The sequence below is a fragment of the Rhinopithecus roxellana genome, chromosome 15, assembly GCF_007565055.1.
Source record: "Rhinopithecus roxellana isolate Shanxi Qingling chromosome 15, ASM756505v1, whole genome shotgun sequence".
Lineage (NCBI taxonomy): Eukaryota > Metazoa > Chordata > Mammalia > Primates > Cercopithecidae > Rhinopithecus > Rhinopithecus roxellana.
In genome coordinates this window covers 15,523,969-15,546,543 of record NC_044563.1, presented here as the reverse complement: position 1 = coordinate 15,546,543, position 22,575 = coordinate 15,523,969, and the positions used below count along the sequence as shown (strand labels likewise).

The 22,575-nt window shown below is 53.3% G+C and overlaps 1 protein-coding gene across 1 annotated transcript in view; it reads right to left on the bottom strand.

Moving 5' to 3' along the window:
- The window catches only part of CD82 (CD82 molecule), a 55,826-nt gene extending 36,621 nt beyond the window's left edge, over positions 1-19,205 (bottom strand). Inside the window, exon 1 of the mRNA XM_010371028.2 lies at positions 19,069-19,205. The gene's annotated coding sequence lies outside the window, so the exon portion shown is untranslated. The remainder of the gene's footprint in view (positions 1-19,068) is intronic.
- Between the last annotated feature and the right edge of the window lie 3,370 nt (positions 19,206-22,575).

Below are 22,575 nucleotides of genomic sequence, written 5' to 3'. Positions count from 1 at the left end.
CATCCGATCCCGTGGGAGCTCGGTCTGCCCAGTCAGGCAGAAAGGGGAGTGAGAAAGCCTGGCTGGGCTATTGTGTCCTGGACGCCAGCCCATCCACAGGCACTCCACCTGCAAGCTGGTTCTTGGCCACCAGCTCTCTGGTCCTCTGGACTTTGTTCTGATCACTCATGGAAAGAGACTGGGCACAGACGGCTGTGTTTGTTTTCATATTGGACAGGTGATGTATTTCCTGAAACCCCTGCTGACAACAGGGCCTGGCTTTTTGACCTCTCACTATCTTATTTTTCAATCTCTGGTCTTACTCTTATTGTTGATATTAACCCCCACCCACTAGAAAAAAAAAAAAGCTGCTACTCTGGGCAACAGGAGAAGAGTGAGCATAAGCAGGATGAGGGCCTCAGGTTTCCTTTAGACCTAGGGTTCAGCCCAGCCACCGTGGCTCATACCTGTAATCCCAGCATTTTGGGAGGCCGAGGCGGGCAGATCACCTAAGGTCAGGAGTTCAAGACCAGCCTGGCCAACATGGTGAAACTCCATCTCTACTAAAAATACAAAAAATGAGCTGGGCGTGGTGGCGGGTGCCTGTAATCTCAGCTACTCAGGAAGCTGAGGCAGGAGAACTGCTTGAACCCAGGAGGCAGAGGTTGCAGTGAGCTGAGATCGTGCCACTGCACTCCAGCGTAGGCAACGGGAGCAAAAGTCTGTCTCAAAACAAAACAAAAACAAAAACAAAAACAAAATCCTAGGCTTCAATCCCAGCTCTGCTCCCTCCTAGGTGTGTGAGCTTGAGCAAGCGAGTTATTAAACCCCTCTGAGTCCCAACATTCCCACCTCTAACACCAAGATGCTGGTGGGATCCCCATCTCATGGGATTGTTGGAGGAGTAGGAAACGACACGGAAGGAGCTTTGGGGTCACTGTCAGCTTCTCACCACACAGTGAGGAGATCCCACCACTACTACCGCCACCAAGGTTGGAAGAAACACATCCAAATCAGACCTTCCCAGGAATCATAGGATTTCAGAGCCCAAAGAGCCTCCCTGTTTGTCTTAGAGATTAAGGAAGGGACCCTGTCACAGGATCCCATGAACCAGTGAGACAGACTCCCTCTCCTGAGAGAGCTGGGATTGACAGCTGACATCTGGGGAAAGGAGGCCAGGGTACAAGAGCAACACAGGCTGGCAGGCATCCCTGTATATTATGCCATTACCCACTGCATCCATGCAATCTCCATAACACCCTCACCTGCTGCCCAAATGAACAAGGTAAATGGCGCAGCCCACCACCCCACCCTTCCATACCTCTGCTGCCTGCTGCCTGATCCCCCAACCCTACCCCAGATCCCTGAGGCCTGACTCTCAGCTTCCTTTCAGGAAGGAAAAGAGCAGCTCCACTAATCCTGACCGGGACATTCCTTCAGTTTGACTGATGAGGCTGACAGATGTGGCCCTTCTCAGGAGGTTTTGCTTTGAAACCCTAGCAATGAGACTGGAGGGCCTTTAGGTAAACAAGGGGGCCACTCTGACAGGCGAGTGCAGAGTGGGAACCAGCAGATACCTCGAGCCCTCCAGCATTCCTGCCTGGACCCCATGCAGCCAAAGAATCAAGCTGAGGCTGAGCCGTAGCCTCTGACCTCTTGCTTTCCACAGCCCCCTTGCTTGACTGTTTTTGGCTTCTTAGCCAGCTGCTTGGGCCCCAGACAGCCCCCACTCTCTCCCAATGCTAGGTGCCAAGACTCATGTACTCGGATTCACAGTGCCAGAATAGCCTTTTCATCACTAGCTCAGCCCACACTCCTCAGATGAAGAGACTGATGTCCAGAGAAGAAAACGAACCCCTACCCCCAACCCTTCTGGGGAGTGCGCACGTTCAGTGTGTATGTTGGGGGATAGGGAGGGGACTGTGTAGGGCAGTCAGTGTGTCCCAGCCTGTTTGGCATCATGATACACGTTGAGAAGTATACCTATTTGTTCAGCTCACTGGGACAGACAGATAGAACTACATCTGGCTTGAGGTTACTGGCCTAGGGCTCTGTTCTCAAGGGCTCCAGAGATAACCATCTTGACAGCTCATTGATCGGAAAGCTCTAACCTAAAGGGATATTTAGGAGCTAAAGAGAGCCTGCAAGAAGCCTCAGATTCCAGAGGACCTGACAACAGGATTCCCAGGTGGGCTCTCAGGGGCCAGCCACCTTTTGAGGCCCTCTCCCCAGTGCCACAACTGGAGGCAGTTAAATAATGAAGCAGATGATACTATGGGCCCTGAGAGAGACCTAAATTCCAAATCTCATTTCTCAGTATCCATGTGACCTCTGGCAAGCTGCCTGCCTGCACTGAGCCTCAGCATTCTCATCTGTAAAATAGACTATCTAGAACTCTCCAAGAGGAAACCAGAATCAGCGTGCCAAACCCAAGGTTGTCAGCATGACAGAGACAGAGGATTCTGTTAGGTCCCACAGCAAGGAAGTTGCATAAAGATTGTCCCTTGAGGCATGGGATGGACACAGGGTTCCTGCAGACTGCCCCAGGAAAGTCACCACCACCCAAGAACTTGAAATGAGACTGGGCAGAGGGAAGACCTAGGGGCAAAAGGAACATTCATGAAATGGGAGTGTTGCTTCACTGATCTTATCTCATTCAGCCCCCAAACCCCAGGCAGGATCACTGGGATTCAGGAGGGTGGCAGCACTGGCCCCGGTCACACAGGGGACAGTGGTACAGCTGAGCTCTGCCCTCCAGACTCTCTGACTCTGGAGTTCAATACCCTACTGACTTTGTGACATTGCTTCCCACCACCAAGGCAATCGCAAGGCAGGGAGCGGGGGTCACTGCAGCCAGGTGTTAAAGGGGCAAAGCCTTGGTCCCAGGACTGTAAAATCAGAGCATCCGGAGGTGAGGCCAGGCATCTGCAGGTTTAGCAAACACACAGCATTTCAGAATTCTCTCCCTCTACCAGCCAGCCATGAAGGAGGTGGACACAGAGGGCTGAGCTGAAACAGTAGGACATGAAACCAGGCCTAGCCCTCAGAGGGAACCTCATAGGGCACACTGTCCTCTCAGAATACACAGCTCATGATCCAGAGGGCCTGAGGTGCTGCCCTCCCAGGGGCCTCCCAAGTGGCCCTTCTGTGCTCAGTTTCTCTCCTGAGCCACCATCCATTGCAGTTCACCGAATCCCCACTCCAGGTCCGCCCGGAGCTGGAGTGAAACAGGAAACAGATGACTCGAACTCATCCCTGCCCTCAGGGAGCACCCAGTCCAGACAAGCACAGACATGAACGTGAGCAATTATACAAAGCAGCCTGCTGACTCCATCTCCCTCTGAAGGACAAAAGGGGCTCTCTAGAACACAGACTCAAGTGTTTAACAATGACAAATGCGAACATGTTTGCATGATTACTAACTAGACATTGTGCCAAGCCCTTCACGTGGCTCAGTTTATCCCTGCAATGATCCTATGAGATAAGTACTGTTCGTCACCCCGTTATACAGCTGCAGAAACTGAGACTCACGGTGGTCAAGGGCCTTGCCCAAGGTCACCTTGCTGGTAGGGCAGAGAGTTGAACCCCAACAGTCTGACCCTCCCAGAGCCCCTGAGCTTTGTTGTCACACCATGCTGCCTGCAGAAACAAAGTTGTAAATGACAGGTAATGAAAATTACCCCACCAAGGCCCAGCCTAGATTAATTGAGCTTTATGGCCCAGCTTCCAAACCCAACCAACTGAAGACACTCTGGGGTGACACTAGGCACCCGTGACCAGCTTGCACACTGATCCCAGAGCCTAGCCAGCTAGAGTAGGTGGCTAACAAAAGGGTGTGAGCCCTGAGTAGGGTGATTAGAGAGAGGGATGGGGACTCTAATCAGGGACCCCACATGGCAGCAGGCAAGCCTTTTGTCACATCGTACCATCCCCAGGCACTGAGCTCAGGAAGGTAGAAACAGGACTGCTGAAATGCTATCTCCTCAAGGCAGCCTTTCCAAAACATTCTCCAGCACAGACTCAGGCAACACCATATGGCAGCCCTAATTATCTCATCATGAAAATTTAGGATAGACATCAGACAGGCATAGGTTCAAACCCTGGTTCTGTTTATTTACCCTTTTTATTGAGACAGAGTCTCACTCTATCGCCGAGGCTGGAGTGCAGTGGCATGATCTCAGCTCACTGCAATCTCTGCCTCCCGGGTTCAAGAGATTCTCCTGCCTCAGCCTCCCATGTAGGCAGGATTACAGGCACACACCACCATATATGGCTAATTTTTGTATTTTTAGTAGAGACGGGTTTCACCACGTAGACCAGGCTGGTCTTGAACTCCTGATCTCAAGTGATCCACCCATCTCAGTCTCCCAAAGTGCTGGGTGGGATTACGGCATGAGCCACTGCGCCTGGCCTGTCTACCCTTTCCCAACTGTCATTTAACTTTTCTGAGCCTCAGTTCCTTCATCTGTCCAATGGGCTGATCCTTCCTGCCTCCCAAGGCTTAGTTCTCAGTACTCTGCAGGCCTTTAGGAGTATTTGATGGGCAGAGAGAAGAGTAAGTGAGACACAGTGAAGGCAAAGTGATGCACATAGGTACAGGGACTCTGGCTCCACAGATGCTTGGGTGAAAGCACAGAGAGATGGGCCAGGGGTGGAGGGTAGGGGTAGGGGTAACTGCAAGAACTTGGGGGTAGGGGGTCTTCTTGGCTGAGAGCTAGCTGAAGGCAGCTCAGCCCAGGTGAGGAGAGGGCAGGGCAGGGCTCTGTGGGGCCTTAGCCCTCTCTGAAGTTCTTCTCCCTCACCTGTCTCTTCCTTTCTGTGGGGGTCCCTATCTCTGTCTGTGGCTCCCTGGAGCCATCCCCTCTTCCTTGTCACTCCCTGTTTCTGCCATCATCTAAGTCTCTCCCTTTAACATCCCGAGAGCCTTGGAATACCCAGAGTGTCCAGGGCAACCTCACCCAGCCCACAGGCCCCAATCTCTAGCCTACCAAGCCCTCCCCATGACAGGAGTCCAGCTCTTGCAAGGGGTGGCCCTGAGAGACCCACTTCCATGGTCTACTGCAGAGATCTGGGCCCGCTGAGGCGGGAATAAAGGGGCTGTGCTTCCCACAGAGGGCCCCACGTTCCCAGGCGAGGGAAGCAGCCATTTAAGCAGCCCAGACACTTGGCAGCTCCAGCAGGAACGCTGGTAAGAAAAGGAAACCAGCACGGGCCTGTCAGGGCTCCCTCCCCAGGGCTCCCTGGGCCTCTCCTCTGGGTTTGCTGAGGGGCTTGGGCAGAGCAAGGTACAGAGGGGAGAGTGAGAGAGGCAGGGACAGAGAGACTAAAAAGAAAGACACAGGCTCGAGGGTGAAGGGAGCCTCCAGTCCCCCGGAGCACCAACCTGCAGACCCTGAGGCCCTGCCAGGTCCCACCAGGAAGTCTAGGGGAGCCTGTGGTGAGGCCAGCCTGGGAGTGCAGGCCCTGCTGACCCAGGAGGACCTCACACCCACCCCTGGAGCCAGGCCAACTCCCCAGCTCCTGCTCTGGGGCCACCCCAGAGACTGCCCTGCATGTTCTGTCTCCTCCTGTTTTGTAGCCAAGAGTCCTGTTTCCTCTGTGGCCTCCCAAGGAATGGGCCCACCCTCTAGCCTCCCCCACCCTGCCCTCTCCCTACCTCCCATTAACAAAGACCCTTCCCCAGCACATCTTTCTCAGCCTTGGCCTCCCCGAGATTCTAGGAGCGGCAGCACTGTGCCCTGGGAAAAAACCCTATCTCCCACCAAATGTGATTCCTGAGCAGGCTGCTGGCCAGGCCTTTATGACGAGAAAGGGCACTGCAGTGCTCTGAGCCAGCCACTCTGAGCCCCCTAAGGAAGCTGAGGCAGACAGAAGGGACCTGACCTCAGCCCGCAGCGGCTAACACAAAATGAACATCCGAGTCCCAAACAGCCCCATCCAATCCCTTCCACTAGAGCAACTCATGGCCATGGGGAGGAAGAGAGAAGGGGAATGAGCCCAGCTAGCTTTAGGCTGTAATCAATCACTCCCCTTCCCCAAACCTCAGCTTACCTATCTGTGCAGTGGGGACAGTCCCTATGCCAGCTCCTAATGCAGGTGGAAATCTGGGACCCCATTCCCCCGGCCCAGTCCTCAACCTAGCCCTCTGCTAGCCTCTCCTCTTCCCAGGGCCAACCAACTTTCCATTGCTGAGGGACTTAGCCAAGAATTTGGCATCCACTGAGAGCTGGGGCAGGCAGAGAGGGTAGTGAGTACGGCTGTGGGCCTTGGGCGAGTTCCCCTCTCTGGGTAGTAATGGTTCATTCCTGTCCTAGAGGGAGGTGTGTGGTTTGAGGAGTAAAATGCTCTAGCACAATAAAGGGAAGTGTGATGATCATTATCACCATGAGAAGGTCCTGGGCCACACGGAGCTAGAAAGGGGGTGTATAGATGTACAGACAGGTGAGAAGGAAGGGTGCTAGGTGCTATAGGAAGTGGTCTGTCCCAGGGGCCAGGCATGGGACATGGGGCAACACCATCGTGGTCTCAGATAGAACCAGGCAGGGCCTCACACCTGGGCTGGCTCCCTGGCTCTCTTCCCACAGGAAGATAGGGGCTCAGAGAGAGGCTGTCTCCTTCCCTGGGTGACCCAGCAAACCAGGCACTACACCAAGAGCATATGGGCCTGGAGAGCCTCCAGGTGTCCAGAGGAAAAGGGGACTATTTGTTCCCCAGTAGGAAAATTGATATGTAAATAAGCAGCCACTGACCTGACCCAAGCCTCCTGGGAGGCCGCCCTCAGGTCGCCTGGGCCCCATCCCCTGGTCTCCTGTTTGCCGATCATGTGTGATCCTGAGAACACAGGAGACAGAGTATCTCTTTCTACAGATCTGGAAATTGAGGCTCAGGGGGGTTAGTAACATGCCCAGGGAGGGTCACAACTTGGAACTGGCAGAGTCTGATTAAATCAGCCTGATTCTATCCCTGTGCCCAATCCTTGGCCCATTATCCACCGAGGACACCCCCTACCTAGAGCAGATATAGTTCAGGCCTTAGGCCAAGCCCAACCAGGCCCCCCACTAAAGGGGGTCGGGGTGGGTGGAGGCAGAACGTAGCCTGAGCCCACTACAGGGAAGATGAGGGACTGGCATTTCCTGAGTGCCATGAACCCCCAGGCGCCAGTGCTAGATGTTTTGCACTTTATCTCCCGCAAGTATCAGAAGTTATCAACAAGGAAAGTAGCTTTCTTACTTTCCGACGAAGGAAACCAGGGTTCAGAGAAGGTAAGTGACTTGCTGAAAGTCACAAGCCTGAGAGTTCCAGGTCTGAGGCCAACCTTTCCCTAGCATGCACAGACTCAGCTGCACGCCCTGCCAGACCCTGCAGGGGCTTGGACCCACACCAGCCACAGGCCCTGCTCTCATGCCTCACTGGGGAGTTAACCAACCTGGTCAGCCAGTTCGCCCACTGCACAGAACCCGAGAAAGTTGAGTTGGCTTGGCCAGAGGAGCAAGGCTTCCCTGAGGGAAGAAAGTGGCTAGAGCCAGGTGTGGAAGAATGAGGAAGACTTAGGAGGAAGTGATGGCATTCAGGTAAAACTGCAGGGCCCAGGCACCCATGTGTGGAAAATTCTGCATGACGCATTTTAGAAGAAAAGCACAGTTCCCAGGAGAAGCAAGCAGCTGAGCTGGGAGGAAAACCTGGGCTGAACCCCTCCTTCCCCTCAGCACCAAGGACCTCATGTGCAAGGCCCGGGCAGGAATCAGAAACAGAGACAGCCTGGACCACCCTGTCTTGCCTCCCCATGGGTTCTTGGCCAACAGCAAAGATCCCAGGCCAGCCTTTTCTGGGATCCTGGGCCCCTTGCACCCAGGACCCACCAGCCCAACTGAGAGCCCTGGGATCCTTCATCCTATGGCTGAGAAGAGAGAGAAAGTTCTCCCGTCTTCGGGGCTGGGCTCAAGATGGGCCGCAAAGACAACCCAGGTTCCAGTCTTAGCTCTTGTACCATCCCTCAACCGCCCGCGGGATTCTGGGCAACTCACTGCTCTGTCATCCTCATCCTCTGTGAACATGGGCTTAGTAATAATGCCCGCCCTATTTCACAGGGTGCTGGAAGGCTTGAGGGACCGGGAATAAGTACATGAGAAAATGTCCACTGCCAAGAGCTATAAAGCATAAGGGATCATTATGAGAAAGGAGAATTCAGATGTCCCAAGCCGGGAAGTGACTTGCCCCCAGGCCACAGAGCCAGGCAGTAGCAGAGCAGGATTTAAAAGGGGTCTCCTGCTGACCAGCCAGTGCCCTCCCACTGCAAGACCCTGAATCCCAAGGGAGCTTTGACCCTCGGGCTGACCATCTCTGTGTAGATGGCGGGTGGGGCAGAGGCTGCTTGCTCCACATTCTGGCTCCCTCTAGAACAGGACCTATTGCTGTCCCAGACCAGACCCCAGCCTTGAGTTCGAAATCAAAAGCCCAGCTCTGCCCCTTTCAGTTCTGTGACCTTGTTTCACCTCCTGGACCCTCGGTTTCCTCATCTATACAATGGGACCTGGTGTTAACCCCTACCTGGGGTGGCTGACCTGACATCATGGCTGTAAAGTGTCCAGGATAGGGCCTGGCACACATTACATGCTCAACAACTGAGGCTTCTCTCTTCTCCCTCTGTTGTGCCTGCCGGGTGAAGCCCACGTTTGACAGGAGAAAGTTTCTGGCTTCCTGGAAAACCTGCCCAGAACCATAACTGGGAACATAAACTGCTGGAGAACACTAGACCTTGGAAGAAGATCACGTTACTGAAGAGTCAGTCGGGGGATAAGAAGTGGAGCAAGATCCCAGCGCAGAGATGGTGTGAAGGAACCTGCCTCCCCAGACCCCTCACTTGGGGCCAACACAGTGGTCAGGGAAGGCATCTCTGCTTCCACACCAGACCTGCACTGGAGAAGTTGAGGTGGGGAGCGTGACAGGGCCAGGGTTCCAGTACTAGCCCTCCTACTTTCAACATCCTCAGACATAGCAGGTCACCTGTCAGAGACTCAGTTTTCCTTTCTGTAAAATGGAGGTGTGGATAATCCTCTTGTCCTCCTGCACAGAAAGTTCCCAAAGGACACATGGGAGAAGGGGTGGTGAGGTGGGGGCAGGAGGGGAAGGTGAGTTCAGGCCTCACAAGATGAACCTTTATTAAACAGGACAAGGTTCCTACTGTCAGCAGCACCAGGAGCTGAAACTCACCACAGAACCCCACCCTGCCCCATCCCACTACTTTACTGGTACCCAAAGTATGGTCCAGGGCCAGAACTGCAGTGTTCCCTGGGAACGTGTTAGCAATGCACATTCTCAAGTGGTACCCCAGACCCACAGAATCAGAAACCTGGGGGTGGGGCCAAGCAATCTGTGCTTTCACAAGCTGTCCAAGGGACTGATACATGTCAGAGTTTGAGAACTACCGCAACACCCACCACCCACTCTGGAGAAACTTTCCCCCACTGACTCATCTTCCCACCTCCTCCTTTCCAGGAGACTGTTGGGGAGGATGGAGTCACTGTGGGGAGAGGTCATTAAATAGTAAAGAGAGTCCATGATTAGTTAATGACACCACAGGCTCCCAGAGAGGAGAGGGTCAAAAGTCAGACTGTAATTGAAGAGAAAACACTCCCCTGTATCTATCTGCCTTTCTCCATCTCCTTCTCTTTCACAGATACACATACCCTAAAAGCCTGCTCCTCCTCCTCCTGTGAGTGGGCCAACTAGAACCAGGGACAGAGAGAACACTCCCCCACCAGTAGGGCTGAAGCGAAATTGGGAGACTGGTTAGGGTGGGAGATTCTGGTCCTCTGGCCTTGAGTTTAAAAACCATCTGACTTGGAAAGCCACTTCTAGGAATTCATTCCATGGAGCTCATTAGAGTTGAGTACAAAATATACATAGGGACAAGGCGATCATTATAGCAAGGGGAATACTAATGAAAAATTCAAAGGGCCTAAATGTGCAACGGCTGGGGAATGCTTAACCAGGTCACAGCAGATTCCTATGGTGCAATACTACAGAGCTGGGAAACTTGCTGGAGAATGCTCAATCACATGGGAAAACCCTCCCTATACAGCGTTCAGTCAAAAGTGGCAGTGCAGGAAGTGGTTTGTGTGGTACAATCCCAATCTTGTATGTGTGTGCTTTTTTTTAAAGCCAAAACACCAAACTGTTCACAGCAGTTATCTCTGAGCAATTATTTCCTCCTGCAGGTCTGTTCTTTACCGCCTGAATTTTTCCACACAAAAAAACCTCTCTTTCTTCAATAATCAGAAAGTTTGGGGGGTTTCTTGGGGTAGCCATTTGGTTTAGATAAAGTTTGTAAAAGAAAATATCTCCTTCCTATGTCAGAATCGCTGGCCTGGGGTCTTCTGCTACAAGATTTGGTTCCACCAGGGAGTTTCCACATTGTGTGTAATTCCAACAAGCCAGATCAGGATCAACATGGGGAAGCCAAGGGTGGGTGGGTTTGCTCAGATTCTATCCCCTATTTTCTAAGAGTCAGCTCTTTCCAGAAATAAAAAATCATGAGCTCTCCAAGACTTGAGGTGCGTGAGCAAATGCTGGATGTGGTCCATGGGATCAGACTGGGCAGGGAGGTTGACTGGATGGAGCACAGAGCTGCTCACACCACCAAGATCCTGTGACTCTAGACATAAGCCCTCAATTTTGCCCTCAACTCTATGCCAAGAGCACCCAGGTCAAGGCTGGGCTCAGATAGTCTGGGTACCAAGACTGCAGAGACCTAAGGCCTCTGCTGACACCCCACCAGAGCTCCACACAACCCTGGAAAGCTCCTTCACTCCAGATTGGGGACCTCAGCCTTCAGAGAGGAAGACTCCCTGTCATTTCCCCCGAAGTAATGACAGGAACAGCCTTTGTTCATCATCACCACCCTTATCCTCTGGTTTCATTGAGGGTGCACTCTTCCCTGGTTCTGCCACGAAGCATTTTACCAGCATTATCTCATTTAATCCTCATAAAAACCAAGGCTCTGAGAGGCCAAGAAACTTGCCCAGAGGTTACCAGATACTGTGCCCATAGCTAGGTCTGGCTGACACCAATGCCTGAGAAGCTAGAAGAACCCCAAGCTGTAGGCACAGCCCCAGTGGTTCCCTGACTGCAACTTGCAGGGATCTTTAGGGATTCCTATATGCACAAATTTTGAGAACCATAATGCCATGCTATACCATCTCCTGGCAAACAAGGAGACTTGCTCAACCCTGCCAGGAGAGGGTGTGGGGCAGAGAAAGCGGGTAAGAGGGGCTTTCAGATGGAAAACAAGTGACTAGTTCAGAGTAGAGGACACATACTCCCTGCCTCAGTTACCCCACTGCTGTGTGTTCAGAAAGGCCAGGGGTCAGGGAGGTGGGCTACCTACATGTCCAAAGGTGACTCAAGGCCTAGACACTCACTTGCTCCATGACCTCAGATAAATCAAACCTCCCCTGCCGAGTTTCTATTTCCTCTATATATGATGATGTCTCATAGGTCCCATTGCAAAAGCATTCTAATATTCCACTTTTTAAGACAGTGAGTGGGAGATGGTTTTCCAACTGTACTAGTAGAATTTACCAATTGTTATTATTACCAGCAACAACAAACATTTATTGAGTGCTTACTTCATACCAGGTATCATTCAAAACGGTTTATGTGTACACGTGGGAACACAGACTCCCCTCTCCATTTTTTTCCCAATGGAGGGACCTCTGTCAGGGAAACACCTCAGGCCTTGCTCCGCTGCCAGCCCCCAGGGTCCCCCCGCCCCCCCCGCCCCCACTGCCTCCCCCACTGCCCTCTGGCTTCACGCCACGCCCTGGGTGGCTTATGATTGGTTCGTCTTAGAGACACATAGGGCAGGCTAAGTGGGGCCCTGCTCCTCGCAGAGCCAAGTTGCCCGCAGGGAGAGTTCTGTCTGGGCTGTGGTCTGCTCCTGCTGCCTGGTCCTGCAGGAGGCTGGTTCCTGTCCAGCACTTCCTGTGGCGGGACGGGTAACTCTGCCAGGTCCAGGACAGGCCAGTCAGCAAGCCCTCTGGGCCCCAGATCTAAAGCCACGTTGTTCTTCCGTCGGCTTCCATTTGGAGCTCTGTCTTCAATGTGTGTTTAGCTCATTTAACCCTCACAGTAGTCCATCCCTATTTCACAGATGAGGAAACTGAGGCTCAGAATGGTCATTAAGGCGCTTGATCTCAACTACTGTTCAAAAGCTTTCTAAACACCACCCAACACTCAGGGTGTGTCCACCGCATGGGAAGGCAGATTACACTTCTATTCTATTACACTCCTCTAACTCTTGTCTCCCAGCCTGGGAGACAAGAGACACTACCATAGGCACTCCCTCCAAGTCTTCTGAGGCTTGACAAATTGATATTCACTTCAAACCAACATCCCATCCCTCCTTTGAAAAAATATGATTTATTCACAAAAAGAACTTCAGTGTAATCCCAAGTTCGTATAATACATTTTTTGTTCAAATATATATGGTATGTTTTTTATAGCTTCATTGTAGGAATGGGTTCTTTTTTTCTTGAGCATAAAAAAATACAGGCTCACTGTAGATTTGGAAAATAGGGGAAAGTAAAAAGATAATAAAGGTCTGTAATCTAATCTATATAATTGTATTTCGTAACGGGTACATTACATGTAGTTGTCTACATTTTGGCCTGATTGAGTAGAGTTGTAGGGGAGCAGCTCTGCCATTCAGTCTCTGCAATGGTTTAGGGCAGCAGCTGGGACCTGCCCACCTACAGCCTTCCTTCCTTCCTAGGCTGCAGGAGAATAAGCCAGGCCCCCAGGAGTCCTTCCCCTGAATAAAACCCTGCAGGCGTCCACTGTGGCATCACATATGCCTCACTTACAAAATCCAAGCACAGCAAATGCAAGATAATATAGTTTTGTAGCCCAAGAAGGGCTATAACTTACCCAAGGTAACACAGCAAGTAAAAGATGAACTGGGAACAGAGCCCAGGTCCCCTGATCTCCAGACTCAAGCTCTTCAAAGACTTACAACCTGGTTCCTATTAATAGCACTGCCAAAAACACCGAGCATAGTAGCTCATGCCTGTAATTCCTGTGGGAGGCCGAGGCTGGAGGACCACTTGAGGCCGGGAGTTTGAGACCAGCCTGACCAACATGGTGAAATCCCATCTCTACTAAAAATACAAAAATTAGCCTGGTGTGGTGGTGCATGCCTGTAATTCCAGCTACTCAGGAGGCTGAGACACGAGAATCACTTGAACCAGGAGGTGGAGGTTGCAGTGAGCCAAGATTGCACCACTGCACTCCAGCCTCAGCAATACAGTGAGACTCTGTCTCAAAAAAAATAAATAAAAATAAACACTACCAAAACAGCAGGAATGTACATAGCACTAACTATGTGCTAGGCACTGTTTTAAATGCTTCATATGCATTAGCTCATATATCATTCTCAAACAACCCTATGAGATGAGTACTATTATTGTCTCCATTTTATAGATGCTGAAACTGATGCACAGAGGGGTAAGACACAAAGTCACGCCCAGCTGGTAAGTAGCAGAGGCAGGAATCGTCCTTAGGCAGTTTGATTCCAGAGTCTGTGATCTTGCCTAGGCTTTCTTCTCCACTACCCCGGGCCCAAGCCCAGCTGGGGCTCAGGAAGGCTTCTGGAATACTTGCTGCCTAAAAGGAAGAAAACCAGCCTAGGAGTCACCTATTTGGCCAAGGTCACGCTGTAGTTCCATGGCAGAGCCAGATTTGAACCCGGGCTTCCTAATGCCCAGCCCTCAGGGCATTGTTCACTTCTATACATTGACCCTGAGAGCCAAGGCCCAGAACTCTGAACAGCTCCCACACCAGATCACCCGTCCACAAGGCAGGGAAAGTCAAGCGGGAGGTGGAGAATGGGCAAAAGCCTCCCCTGCGGGGTAGGAGGCCAGAGGGGAGAGTAGGGCTTCCCAGAGCTGCCCATCTGGGGGTCTGGATGGATGATGTCCAGGATGGGCTTCCTGGAGGGCACTGTCCCATTTCTCCAGGCCCCAGCTTGAGTCCCCATAGGATAGCAGCATCTTCCACAAACAACTGTTGACTCCAAGATGCTCTTTCTGGCTGAGCCAGAGTTCACTAAAGGCCAGAGTGGCCCCTCACTGGGTTGGGGCTGAAGGAAGTCATGCTGTTCCCCTCTCAGGAGGGTAAAGGCCAGGCATCAGAAGAGAAGCAGAAGCTCTGCCAAAAGCAATCCCAGGACAGACAGTGCATTCCCGTCTCCCTGGATCCAGGTTGCAGAAGTGGGGCCCACGGACCTGAAGCTCTGGGCAGCGGCATCCGGGTCCTGCTTCCTGGCTCTGCCTTTGCCAAGGAGTCACCTGGTATCTGGCACCAAGCTGGGTCCTGCTGACACCCCCAGCCCCACCCAAGAGAACCACTTACCTATTCATTCAGTCATCGATCCCCAAGTGCCTGCTGTGTGCCAGGAATCAGAGATACAGACAGGACAGGGCAGTGCCTGTCCAGGAGAGCTCGTGGAAACACGTCATACACCACAAAGCGACAGTGTAGACAAGCACAGAGGAGAAGGTGAAGGGCGAGGAGAAAGTGAAGGGCAAGGAGGGGCTTGGGAAAGGCAGCCAGCGATGTTCAGACCTACTGCCCCTCAGGAAGCTGAGCGTCACAGTGAGGAGACCCAGCTGCCCCCAGGAAGAACCAGAGAGCCCCACATAGCCAGACATGACTGGCGTCTTGGGGCACACACGTATTGGAGAGGCACAGAGGCCCTGTGCAGAAGGAAGGTTGTTCTGGGAATGTCCCTGGGGGCCTGAGAAGGAGCCTGGCACCAGCCTTGAAAGACCAACTAGATGCAGCAAACAACAATGGCTCTCCTTTATTGAGCATTTACTATGTGCTAGGTATAACAATTCTAAGTGTTTCATGTGTACTTTTTTGTCCTCTGCTCATGACCTATGAAGTCATGACCATCATTATCCCCACTTGCAGGTTCAAAAACTGAGGCTCAGAAAGGGTCACATAGCTAGAAATTGGCAGGGCCAAGATCTCAACTCTAAAGTCCAGGGCTTTACTGCCATACCGTACCATCATCTCTCTAATCTGTGAACAGGCAGAAGGTAGATAAAAGTGCTTCAGGTGGGGGAAACAAGGTAAGAACAGGGAGGCAGGATCAAGTGCTCTGTCTGAGGGGAGCTGCCCAGCTCCACTGTGTTGGGGTTGTGTGTGTGTGTGTGTGCATGCCTGAGTATGGGTGGGTGTTCACAGACATGCCCTACTTTGCAAAGGATAGATCCCAGGTCCCAGAACTCCCTGGGAGCCAAGGAAAGAATGGGGCATCTGCAAGCCAGGGAAGGAATCCCAGAGAGGAGAAGGAACTTATCTAAAGTCACACAACACACCAACAGCAGAGCAGGAGCCAACTCCAAGGACCAGAACATAGGTCTCTTTCCCCTATCAGCTGCCTCTCCTTGTCAGCACAGTGAATCAGCTGCTGACAGGAAAACCACAGTGGAGGGGGAAGCCCGGGGGTGAGTCAGGAACCAGCCAGCCTCCGAGAGACAGCAGCTGGGCCTGTTCCTGAGGCCCCAGGTCTGTGGTTGTCTGCCTCTTCTTAGGGCAGCGTCAGGGGTGAGGGGAGCAACACGTCCCACACCGCTCGCTCCATGTTTACCTCTGGGCTTCCCCTCCCAGCTCCTCAGACCCCGGCTTAGTGGAGGGGAAGCGGGTGGGTAGGGCAGTTCCTGCTAAGATTAAACGGGTCCTGTCCCACGGAGAGGCCCAGGCCAAACAGTCCAGGCTCTTGCCTCCCTTCCCACCTCTCACAGAGCCAGCTTCTGGCCGTTTGATCTTCTTGATTAAGTCATAACCGCCCCCTGTGAGCTTCCCGTGGGGTGGAGGAAGTGGGTATAATGGTTTGGAGCAGAAGGCCAAGGCCAAACGAGAAGCAGGGGTGCCAGCTGGCCCCAGATGCTCCAAATCCAAAGGAACACTCAGGACTTGGGGCTGCTCAGTTATGGGTTGAGTGGGAACTGTCTGGTCCTTGGGGGAACCCCAGGGTAGAAGGGGATAGGTGATGGGAGCTTCCAGGCTGTGACTCTAAAGCGTGAGGCTTCAAGACAGAGGGGGCCACCCCCACATAGCAGAAACTTCAGAGGAGCCCAGGGAAGCCAAAATCCTGCCCCAGTCCCCCTACTGTGAGAAACGTGTGCCCTGACTGCTCACCCACTGCCAGAGATAGCACATGGTGACCTCTCACCCCTACCCTCCCTGGGCTGGGATGGGAAGGAGGGACCAGCAGGCACTTCAACCAACCACCCCGCCCCCCACTCCCAAACTTACTGCTGATTGGCACAGGCTCCCACCTTTTGGCCCAGATGCCTCCTCTTCATGGGCAAACCCCCCTTGTAGCATTCATCACCCTCCCAGCGCCCCCGCCACTCACCCAATCCAACCATCTTCCTGAGCCCCTGGTATGTACCAGACAGGATGGGGAGGAGAAAGAAGTGCAAAGGTGCTGGAACAGTCCCCTTCCACCCCTCCAGTGGTGCCTTCGCTACCCCCATGGCTGGTGTCTCTTCCTTCACTCCCAATTGCAGACATCCCCAAAGCCACCCAGACCCCTTCTTCCCTGTCACTGCAGCTATTGGTTCATTATTCCTTGACTGCTGGATCCTCCACCCCAGCACATCTGGCACAGACTGACTTTTTTAAAGTGCTGCTCTGTTGTGTCACTCCTCTCCTCAGAAACCTTCAGTGGCTCCCACTTTCTGCAAATCAGATCCAAAGTTCTTACCCTGGCATTCAAGGCCCTCTGTAAGCTGGTCCCACTGTGTATCTCCGCACCGTCCCAAACTTCAGCCAGCATGAGCAACCTAGCAGTTTCTTGAGACTTCTCAGGACAGGTTGACCTCCCTGCCTCTGCCTAGGCATTTTCCTCTCCCCAAGACACCATCTTCATTCTGGCTGCCAAAATCTTCCCAGTCTGTAAGGCTCTGAAGATCCCTCTAATCCTTTTTTTCATTTATCTTGCATCAGAGTCACTGGTATTCTTGTGTAAGCCCCTTTCTGGATGGTAAGCAACCTGAGGGTGCAGGCCTTATGTGGTCACTTGTCATTCATCAAGTGGGAAGGGGAGGTGGTGATGGGGAGGGCTTTCCTTTAAGGCTCACTAGGTAGGCTCTGTTGAAATGAACGTCTCCTCCTCCCCACCTCAGGCACCACCTACCAGACCCTCTCCCTCCCCACCATACCAAACTCCAGTTTATGCCACTTTAGTGCTTGGAGAGACTGTGGTCCCATGTTGATCCAAGCCAAACCAGGACCAGGAGCCCAGGCAGAAAGTCCTATTCAAGTCTCACCCCCTCCAGGAAGCCTCCTTACCCCCACCCCCTGCCCTGGCTTCTCAAGTGTCTCACTCTTCTGAACACCTCCCCCTGCCCTACATACACACACGGTCTCCTGCACACAGCGCAGCCGCCAATCCGTCTCTGTCCCACAGCACTTTCCAGTTTGTTCCACACTGTACAGCTTATCTCCCAGAAGATGCAGGGAGCCAACATAATGCAGCACCTTCAGTGTCCTTCGGTGCCGAACCCTGCTTACATATCAGGTGCCCACATTGCCCCTCGCCTCCATCCCAAGCCAAGTGTGCAATGGTATAGCTGGATTCCAGCCACTAGGGCAGCACAGACCCATGAAATCTCATCTGGTCATAAGCCCTGGGTGTGACTGATCCTCTCTACAGGGACATGGTAGGGATGGGGGAGCCCTCATTGTCAGCAAGTCAGGTCTGGCTAGTTCACCTCTGTATCCTCTAGCTCTCTCTAGCATATAGTAGGTGCTCAGTAAACATTTTTAGACGTATTTAACTCAACACTCACCAACCTCAAGCAACGTTACAGAAAACTCAGCCACTCTTTGTTCCAGATGACACAGTCCTCATCCCTTAAATAGAGTGATGTTGGTGGCAGGCGGCAATTTCTGGCTCTCACAAGGTCAGGAGGGGCTGTAGCCAACCCCATCTTTCCAAAAAAAAAAGGCTCATTCCCCATAGGAAGCAAGCCCATCACCTGCCCATCCGCATCAAAGCAGCTGTCACGGAGGGAGGTCTCACTGGTTCCCTGGCGCCTTGCTAAGTAGTGTGTACACAGTATTCTATTTAGTGCTGGCTCCTGCCATTGGATATTGTCATTATCCCTATTTTACAGGTGAGGAAACTGAAGTTTGGAGGGGGAATGGAATCCAAATCAGTTTGATCCCAAAGCCCAGGCCCTTGACCACAGAACTAGGCTGCCCCGCTACTGAGGCCCAGCACAGAGCACCCACCGCCACCAGGAACAGAACCTGTCAGCCACGAAATTAACCCTGGGTATGCTGCAAGAGCCACTGGGGCCCTGGGCTTGACCCTGGGCCCAAGGATTGGTGACGTTTTCTCTTCTCTTCCCCAGTCACCAGTGTAAGAACTGTTCCCGTTTCCAACTCCCTGCTCAGGCCAACTCACCTGGAAAAGCCCCACTGCGTTTCTAACTTACGAAGTCTTAGGGGGTCCGACTCAGCTGAACTGTCAGAATTTGTGGGAAGCAGGTGAGGCGGGAAATGGGACCTACTTGCTTTGGCCTCCTGTTCCCCAGGGTTCGTGGGTTACGAGCCCCAACCGAGGAACCAGTGCACTCTTTAAAGCAATTCGCTTCTCTTAGTCCCAAGTTCTTTCCTGCAGGGAGAGAAACTGCAGAGGGCAATGCGATGGGAACACCTGTGGCGACCTGCAGCCTGCGCTCACCTGCCAGCTCTCACCTTCCGGCGTTTTAAGTGAGAAAGGGCAACGGCAGCGTGGAATTAATCTGGTTCACTTCCTCCTGCTGGAACCTGGGAGGTCCAGAGCCGGGTGGAGGGACGGACCCAGGATCACGCAGCTGGTGCACGCCCGAGTGTGAGAACTGGGGGTTCAGGACTGGGGGCTAAAGCTCCTTTTCACCCACCAGCTGCCCCGACCTGTCACTAGTTCCGAGGAAAGCTATCCGAGACGCACCGCAGAAGCGGGGGTCAAAACTAACTTTGCCTCTGGTTGTCCGGCAGGCTCCCCCGGCCTGCTGCCCCCTTGCTCACCTGCTGGTTCTGCTTTCTGCTCCGCGCTGCGGGCCCAGCGTCGCCCGCTTGTGCCCCAGTCGGCGTCGGACTGCGCAGCCCTGGGCTCAGTCACTCCTCGGCCCCCCCTGGCTGCAGCCGGGGAACGCCGCGGACTCGGCAGGCCCCGCCCCCCCAGGGGACACGCCCCCGCGGCGCCCCTCCGCCGACCCCGCCCCCGAGCCCTTTGGGATGGCGGTGCGCTCCCGCCGGCCAGGCCCCGCCCCCTATGGCCCTACCCCGACCAGCCCAGCCGCCGGGCCCTGCTGGAGTTGAGGCCCCGCCCCTCTCCCCGCCCCGCTACGGCCTCGCTCCTCTATCCCGGCAGCCCCGCCCCCAGGTTACACAGGGGATGAAGCCCGCCCCGCTCCAGCCCTGTCCACTCACGGCGCTGCCTAACGGTCCCGCCCAGCTCCCGCCTACCTCGTCCTTCCAGGTCTCCCCGGCCCTCCCAGCGCCCCCACCTCCTTCACTTTCTCCTTCGGGCCCACCACATCCCTCGGCCCTTGTAGGGTGAGGCCACGCCCCTCCCCGCCCCAGCCCCTTCTCAGCGCCTTCCTAATCCTGCCCCGCCCTGCCCCTCTCAGCTCCGGGCGGGTAGCCCTGGGGCCCCCACGCTGGCATTCCAGGGCGGGTGTATCCGGGTGCAGCCGGGGAACGGCGTGGGAGCGGTTTGTGTTCCAAGTCGGGGCCTCTATCAGGAGGCGGCCTGGGCCCAGGAACTTTTTGAAAATACTGACTACCATTGAATCCTTGCTAGGGGCCAGGCTCTATGCCAAGCGCTGTATAAAGTTCTAGTCCTTGAATTCCCACAACTCACGGGTACTCTCGTTGCGCCTATTTTACTAATGTGCAGTTTAAGGCTCACAGAAGGGAAGTCACGGCCTCTGAATCTCATGGAGGCGGGCGTGAGCGGGATTCAGCCTCAGGTCCTGAGTCACAGGCTTGCGCTGCCCCAGCTTGCCTGGACTGGCCCCTGGGGAAGTAGCCCAGGCCAGCCAGTGCTGGGGCAGTGTGCCCAGCAGCTGCCTGAGATGAGGGAGGAGGTGTGGGTTGAGAAGAGTGGCAGGAGGGACTGCGGGCCTAAGCCCTCAAAGCTGGCTTTCTCCCTGAAGGAAAAGTGACCCAGAATTGAGGTGGGCTGCAAGGGCTCTCTAGATGGCTGCGGTGCCCACCCTGCGTCCCAGCCCTCTGTGCCCCCCCCAGCCTCCGGGGCACTAGCCTCAGGCAGATTACCTGGTTAATGACCAGGGGCATTCATCTGGGCAGCTGACGAAGCTCTTTCACTTCCATTATCACATCAGCATCTCACAACACACCATTGTGGAAAGGTATGATTATGAGCGCTTTGCCTGGGTGGAGTAGGGGCGGGAGCTGGATCCCAGCCCAGCACTGTAGTTCTCACAGCGTGGTCCTTGAACCAGGAGCAACATCATCTGGGAACTTGTTAGGAATGTGGATTTTGGAGCCCCATCCCAACCTACTGAATGGAAAACTGTGGGATAATTGGTTTAAATACGGCCTCCAGGTGATTCTGAATCACATTCAAGCATGAACCACTGTTGAGCAAATTGTAAAGAAGTTAGAGTGGTCTGAGAATCATACAGACCTAGGTAGCTTCCTGGTTGTTTTTTAACCCCAGGACAAGGCAAGATACTTAACCTCTCTGGGATGAGCCCTTAAACAGGGAATAATAATAAAAAGAGCCATAACAATCATGCCGATCTTGACGGTGGCTGTGAAGATTACATGTGACAGCATTCATGAAGTATTTGGCCCACCGTCTGAATGCCATACATGCTCAGAAAATGTTCTCTTTTTCAGCAGAAAGTCTCCTTCATAGAATTCCCACACCAAGTCAGAGAAGTGAGGCTGGGGAATCCTTTAAACCCAGCAGCGTGTCCTACCCACAGAGAGACACCCTCTATCCTGCAAGTGGTTCAGATCCTAACAAGCTCCTAGGTGATGTGGATGCTGGTCCGGGGACCACACTCTGAGAACCACTGTACCATTCTGTCTTGGGCTGGGTTTCAGATTCCCTACCCTATCCAGCCTATGCAAAATGGGCATAAAATATCCTCCTATTCCACCCTACTCCACACCCCATCCCTCCGAGGTGGGGGTGTTTGTGATGGTGTACGACAGATGCTCCTGACAGCAATAACTTGACTTAAGCATACCCTGAGAATGGTCCTGTATGGCAGATGCACCCAAATGTGTGTTTGGAGTTTTGAGCTAAGGAATCCGGGAGTGACCAACCTGGAGATTCATTCCTTATCTGTGAGGAACATTTGAACCCTGGCCCATCCTGTGGAATGCAGGCTGTACAGGGGTTCAAGGTTCTTTGGGACCAAATGAAGGTTATCAGGTGGAGGTTGTTAGGGGGAGGGTGCTAAGTGAGAATGATGTATAAACTGCATCCTTTTTGTAAGCGGTTGTGGCTCTCCTGCCCAGCCTGCCATGGGACTGTACACTTCTCCTTTCCAGCCCACTGCCACCTACCATTCCTGTGTGTAAGTTTCCCAATAAACCCCCATGTCCCAGTTGCTGGTTCTGGTCTCTCCTTCAGCCTCTCGAACCTAGTGCCATCCCTGCTGAAGTTAATAGGGCTCCAGCACGACAGATGGGGACTGGCCATTGGCAAAACAGCTGGATCCCCTCACTGTCCCCTTCCCCCATGAAGACATTCCCTCATATTAGTCCCATCTGCTATCCCTTGCTGCCCTGCCACTCCTGGTTAGAGATAGACACAGCTGTGGTGACATTGAGAGCAGTCTTCAGGCAGCTTCTAGAATCTCTGCCATACTCCCTGTCATTGTCTGAGCCCCAGAGAAGAGTGTCTCCCTGTAGGAGTGCAAGGCCTGGGGCACTGGTCCTGTTAGCTGACCTACCCAAACACAGAGAACCCAAGAGTGCAAATCAAGGACCAGATACCTTGTATCTAAACATTTAACAGACTGTGAAATAAAATGTGTATTTTCCTGCCTTGACAAATGTTCTTTCTAATGACCAGGAAGACCATGTTCAAATTTAGAATTATTGGACTCTTTAGAATTGTATGCAAGAACATGGCAGTGCGGGAGGATAGCCTGGCCCTAGCCCTCAGCCCACCCACTCCACTTCTTTTCCCACCACATCTCTGTCCTGTGTCACAAGTGGCCTAGGACTCAGGCATGTGGACACTCCAGCCCACATACCCAAACTCTACCCACACGCCTTGCCTACAGCCACCTCTTGGTTACCTCTCTATGGGTGCACACTCCAGGGACAGGATGTATCCTCAGGAGGATGGACCCGGGCAGGCAGCTTTGTAAACCTTAAACTGACTGGGGGGCTGGGCACCGTGGCTCACACCTGAAATCCCAGCCCTTTGGGAGGCTGAGGCAGGAGAATTGAAGAGCTCAGGGGTCAAGACCAGCTTGGGCAACAGGATGAAACCTTGTCTCTACAAAAACTACAAAAATTAGCTGGGCGTGGTGGCAGACGCCT